The sequence below is a fragment of the Equus quagga genome, chromosome 1 (assembly GCF_021613505.1).
Source record: "Equus quagga isolate Etosha38 chromosome 1, UCLA_HA_Equagga_1.0, whole genome shotgun sequence".
NCBI lineage: Eukaryota > Metazoa > Chordata > Mammalia > Perissodactyla > Equidae > Equus > Equus quagga.
In genome coordinates this window covers 182,526,527-182,532,536 of record NC_060267.1, presented here as the reverse complement: position 1 = coordinate 182,532,536, position 6,010 = coordinate 182,526,527, and the positions used below count along the sequence as shown (strand labels likewise).

Below are 6,010 nucleotides of genomic sequence, written 5' to 3'. Positions count from 1 at the left end.
ATGTTGCATTTAAATTCTCATGTGCTAAGGGTAGAGAAGAGAAGATGGAGGGTTGGTTAATAATCAAGGTATGCAGTTTATCAAAAAGCCATTTAATCGTCTTTATTTTAGAAAAGCTATTAGTAAAACAGTCTCCCCTTTAAGCTATATCCCGCCTTTAACAGGGCTATCATTAGTTTAAAAATACCACCTTCAGTTGAAGGATAGAGGTCAATAAATCAGGTCAAAAAAGCACAAGAGTGGGGCCGCCCCCTGGGATTGTGCTTCAGCTTGTGCACTCCGCCTCAGCAGCCCAGGTTCACGGGTTCAGATCCTAGGCATGGACCTACGCCACTTGTCAGCTATTCTGTGGCAGTGACCCACATACAAAGTGGAGGAAGACTGGCACAGACCTTAGCTCAGGGCTAATCTTCCTCAGGAAAAAAAGAAAAAGTACAAGAGTAAGCCTTCTAAATCTCAGAATATTTCCTCCTCTTCAATATTAACCCTCGAGCCTTTATTCTTTTTCAAAGCCTCAGCTGCTTGAGTGTGGACTAAGTGTCTAGTCTGTTCCCACTACTGTGCGAGGAAGAGGAGTGAGGGCAGACTTGCAACAAAAAGAGGACAGGGTGGTTACCAGAGATGAGGCACACACATATAAAACAGTACGACACTTTATTTAGACTCTTGTACACAATCTGCAAAATTCTAAAAAGCTAAGTGAGCAAAACTGAAGGCACAAGAACTCAGCCCAGCAATGACGGCTGCGGTCCAGGAACAGAACTCAGGGGCTGCTGAGCGTCCAGCAGGAGAGTCAGGTCTGGCAGACAGGATAGTAGCAAAGGGGGTGAAGGAATTATCTGAGGACCTCTATCAAAATCTCCATCTCGCTGTGGAGACCCCAATTCCATAACCTCCAGGGGCCCTCCAGCACATGAACAGTACAGTACAGACCTCACTTGGTGATCTGCATAGCCACGCCCCCCAAATGTGTACCACTAGCTGGGGTTAAGATAGCCACGCTTTAGAGCAGCTCAAGGGAAAAGGCAGTTTGAAAGCTAATTCCTGGGGTTGGCCCCGTGGCCGAGTGGTTAAGTTCGCACGCTCTGCTTCAGCAGCCCAGGGTTTCACCACTTTGAATCCTGGCTGCAGACATGGCACCGCTCACCAAGCCATGCTGGGGCGGCATCCCACATAGCAGAGCGAGAAGGACCTACAACTAGAATATACAACTATGTACTGGGGGGCTTGGGGTGGGGGGGAGAGAGAGAGGGAAAGAGAGGGAGGGGGAGGAGGAGGGGGAGGAGGAAAGGGGAAGGGGGGGAGGGGAGAAAGGGGGAGGGGAGAAAGAGGGGGAGTGGAGGAAGGGGAGGGGGAGGGGAGGAAGAGGGGAAGGGGGGGGGAGGAGGAAGAAGAAGAAAGGAGAAGATTGGCAATAGATGTTAGATTGGGTGCCAATCTTTAAAAAAAAAAAGAACACTATAAAATATTGTGCTAATGTCAGATGTAAATATAAAATACTACATTAATATTGAAGAAAACAAGAATTCTATTTGATTGTTTTTTAAATTAATGATAATTTGGAAATAATCTGCAATCTGAAACCTAAAATTTCTTACACGGAGCATTTGGATTATGTTCAGTATTTCAGGATCCTCAACGCAGCAATGATCACAGTTATTCTTCCTTTCATGCAGGTGAGAAACATAAATTCAGACAATTTCAAGAAGAAATTTTTTTATTCTTCATAAAACTTGCATGCAAAGAGACTGATCTTATAGAAAATCTTTGGTGTGTGTATTACCAACTATATTATATTCATTCTACATTCATACATTTTATTCTCATTTCCAAACAGTATATCAATATTTTGTTTCTCACCTAAAGCTTCAAGAGAATGGTAACTAGGAAAATCCAAAAATTTAGATTAAACAGCTAAAGCAAAATTGCACGTAGAGAGCACAACCTAAACATAAATTTTATTGTCACTGTGGGGAAACGTGATATACAAGGGAAAAATAAACATAATAAACTTAAGAAAACTAGGGCAAAATTAAGCTTGGGAATCATTTAAATCCAATAAATAGAGATCTTCTCCCAGACTAAACACTGTAAAAAGACAGCTATCAAATCAATAAATACTTACTGGCATGTACCATGTGAAAAAGAAAAAAACCTGCTGTGCTCAACATGATATTTAAAATAGTCTCTAGATATCTCTAAGTGAATTCTAAAAGTAAATATTTCTTAAGATCAAACTGAACATCTGGTAGATGCAGAATTCTTTAGCCACTCCCTAGCGCTCTGGCACCATCTAGTGGTCAAATCCATGAAACAGCTGGAGGAACGGACGAGCACCCTGTTTTCAGTGTGTGACTGACTGCACAGTAAACGGGCCGAACCGGCCCTAGGCTTCCTCCAGCCATCTTTAGTGCTAATGTATACAAAAAAAAAAGAAAAACAGTCCTGGAGCTGCCTAGAAAAATGATGATGGGAATGTTTGAAAGGAACAATTAAGACTGACAAGAAGTTATTTTATAGATGTAAAAAGAACTAAAAGGGTTGCAATATACATGGATTTCATGGGGAAAACACTGCAAATACTGTTCCTTCCCAACTGACTACAGAAAAATATAAAATTAAACATAATTTACCTATGGTTTCAAGAGTACACAAAAATCATTTCTTAGAGTTGAAGAGAGAAGAATTAAGACTGTCAATGTCACAATTTTTAGCACGAAAGAAACTCATGGGATTCAAATGGCAACTTTTGTTGTGAACATTCTTATGTTTTTCTTATAAACCACGCTGATAAGAAATCAACTAAAATGATTAAAATGGTGTAATGTGGCTGTTAGACCACATATCCTTTTTTCTCCTCATTTGGAAACGCAAGATATGGAACCAAATTGGAAATTTGCTTATTTCAAACAGCTTCATAGGCAAACATTCTTAATAAGCGTAAAGGGCCCAATTTCCCTTTGAATAATGCAGAGAACACCCAGTGGTCGCCGTCCGGGCTGTCTCCACCACAGCACTCAGAAACGAGCCGCATGTCTGATTAAATCAGCATGGTGCGTGAACAGAAGTCTAGAATAGTCACCAGATTCCCCGAGCTTACAAGTCTACGTCCAGGTTTAAATGTTGTAAACGAGACTTTCCAACAACACTCTGAACACGTTTACCTACACACATATGCAGAACACACCTCAAATATGACTCGGCTGGTAGAGTCAGGATAACGAACATGACTCGGCATCTTAACCTGAGAGTTTTTAAACAGTCTTTAAAAACCACATCCTGTGCTTAATAAAGATCATTACCACTAGCCTAAACCAAAATATCTTCAGTAACTCTGAAGCTATCTGTCAATTACCAACAATAAATACCTCTATGTGTTTTTTCAAAAAGCCTGAACCATATCATATGCCTTTACAGTTTTAAATGTTGTTTTATGCAGGTGGAGAAATACCACCATTAAATACAATGGAAGAATGAATAAGCACATAAGGAAACGAATATCAGGATGAACACATACTACACAAATTTGGAATCATCTAGATCAGTGCTTCCAAACCCCATGAACCCACTGCACGCTTTTTGTGAGATAGACTTCAACACATTTTTAGTGCACTGATATAGAAGCCATAGATGATATCACCTACTACACACATACAATTACAAACACACACACACACACATGCAGACCTCACGTCGCACAGTGATGTGGGACCATAAAATTAACCATGCAAAGCGATCTTAATCAATAGGAACAATTATGACTGTTCTATAACCTTTAAGAAAATTTTGTCAAAACATTAAAAACTTTCTTATTGTTGGTTATAAATATATAGGAAAATGAAAAAGAATTAGTAAAATTAAAACACTGGAAATATTGAGGATTAAAGCATTTTCTTTCTTTGTAAAAAAGGAAACGTTAAGCGTCATTTGAGGAGTGCTTGTCTCCTGGGTATGTAACTGACGACAGAGTGAGCATCTTTCTCTGTGCCTTGTAGAACAGCCACACTCCTTTCTAAGTTTGAATCAGCTTGCAACATTTCATCCTCTGTGCTTTTAATGTCAGGAATTATCTCCAAGGGTTCCTCTGACGTGAAGTTCTTGCCAGCGCTACTTTCGCTGGCACATCTCATCCTTTCCCTCACAACCACTTCCTCACTGATGTGAGTAAGTTCCCCACAGGCTCCTCCGCCCGGGCACCTCGAGGCGCCACATCCCCAGGCAGCCGTCTCTTCTATAACTCTATTTACATCTGATGGGGTGTTCGCTCCCAGTGTTGCACTTTGCATTTTTTTGCTGTGCTTTCATCTTTGTTGGTCAACCCTCTCCAATTAGCCATTTTTTGTAGAATGTCATGAGGTTTATCACTGGCAAACGAGGAGTCCCAACAGCACACTTTGCTGCTTGTGTGTGAACTGAGCAAACAGTCACCAGGAGACTGTGAAAGACATGCGGTGCCTGGTCACCGGTGGTGACACATGTGTGTCGTGCACTGTGAACTGGAGTTCTAGAGCGAAGTCCACGCTTTAGGCAATTGATCACAGTTAATATACTGTGCTAACTGAAATTTGAACTGTGTTGCTGGGAAACTGGTATTACTTAACTAAATCATGGTGACACGATTTAACTCAAATATGGTAACAAACATAGTGACATACAAATAAATGTATGTCCGAACTGTAAGATCAAGGACTGCCTGCCTGTGTGTGTAGAACCATAATCATAACAGAAAGGAAAAAGAGAAATTTATAATAAAATGACATATAATTTAATGTCAAATACTTAGGCACAGCTGTATGAGAAAATATCATTCCTTCATTCAACATAAAGAGTCAGATACTTGCATCTCTCTATATAATTACATGAATTCAACAGTGACAAACGTTACTTGTGAGCCAAATACCACTTATGTCATTACCAATGGTGATGTGGCTTTCTAAAACAACAATAAATCTTGAGAAGATTCTAAATAGAGTTCTCAGACAGTAGCTACACTCCTGGAAAAGTCTGGTTGCTGTATATTAAACCAGACAAAAACAAGTTTTATAAGTAAAATAGACTTAAATTCTGGGCTCAGATATTTATAAGCAGGTTTTTCACTCATGGGGAGGTTTAACGGGCTACTCCCATGAGAAACTCAGGATTTCAAGGATCCATGGCCCCATCTACCAAATACTGGGACAAAATACTCCAATTTTGACAAACTGCCCCTGGGGGGGTGCTGCCGGCGCTGAGAACCTGAGCGGGGCTCCTGAACGTCAGTGGACAGAGAGAAGAACACGCCCGAGCTTTCCAGCAATATAAAAACCCAGGCCTCCAGAAACCAAAAAGGCCTAAATAAATCTGGGGAAGGGTACAATATTAATCATAAATTAATAAATAATAACGCAAAATTTTTTATTCCCACCTCTCCATAATCACAAAAACAGTAAAAAGAACAAGCGATTTCTACGAAGTCTGTATACAAGGGTCATTAGATGCCTGCTTCGGAGTTTAATTTGCTCTCTGAAATGCTGTTTGAAAGACAGCTACATACACCACATAGATACTCCTAAAATAACGGGTTAAAAAGAGATAAAGACAACGACAATGACAAGGATAATCAAATCTTACACAGTGCTCCCAGGCACTGTCCCCAGCACTTTAAATATATAAATATTTTAGTCCCCACAACCACCCTATGAAGTAGGTCTCCTGTTACTACCCCGTTTTACAGAAGAGGAAACTGAGGCCCATGAGCCAAGGGAACATGGCTGGGAAGCGAAGTGATGGTGGCAGGTTAGGAAGCCGGGGGTCCACGCCGTCCCCTGGGCTGCATCTCTCTCTCTCCCCACCTCGTCCAAGGAGGCTTCTTACCCTTGACCTCGTTCAAAAGCACCACCATCCACCCAGGCACTTGAATGGAGATCCAAGCCATCCTCTGCACCCCTCTTTCCCTCACCCCATTAACAGCGCTGCCCCCATCCTGCCGATCCGCCCTCAGATATGGTGGAAGCAAAACTGACCAAGGTTA

At 41.3% G+C, this 6,010-nt stretch overlaps 1 protein-coding gene across 1 annotated transcript in view; it reads right to left on the bottom strand.

Annotated features, from left to right (window-relative positions):
- The window catches only part of MED12L (mediator complex subunit 12L), a 297,559-nt gene that overhangs the window by 118,051 nt on the left and 173,498 nt on the right, over positions 1-6,010 (bottom strand). The gene's annotated exons all lie outside the window — the stretch shown is intronic.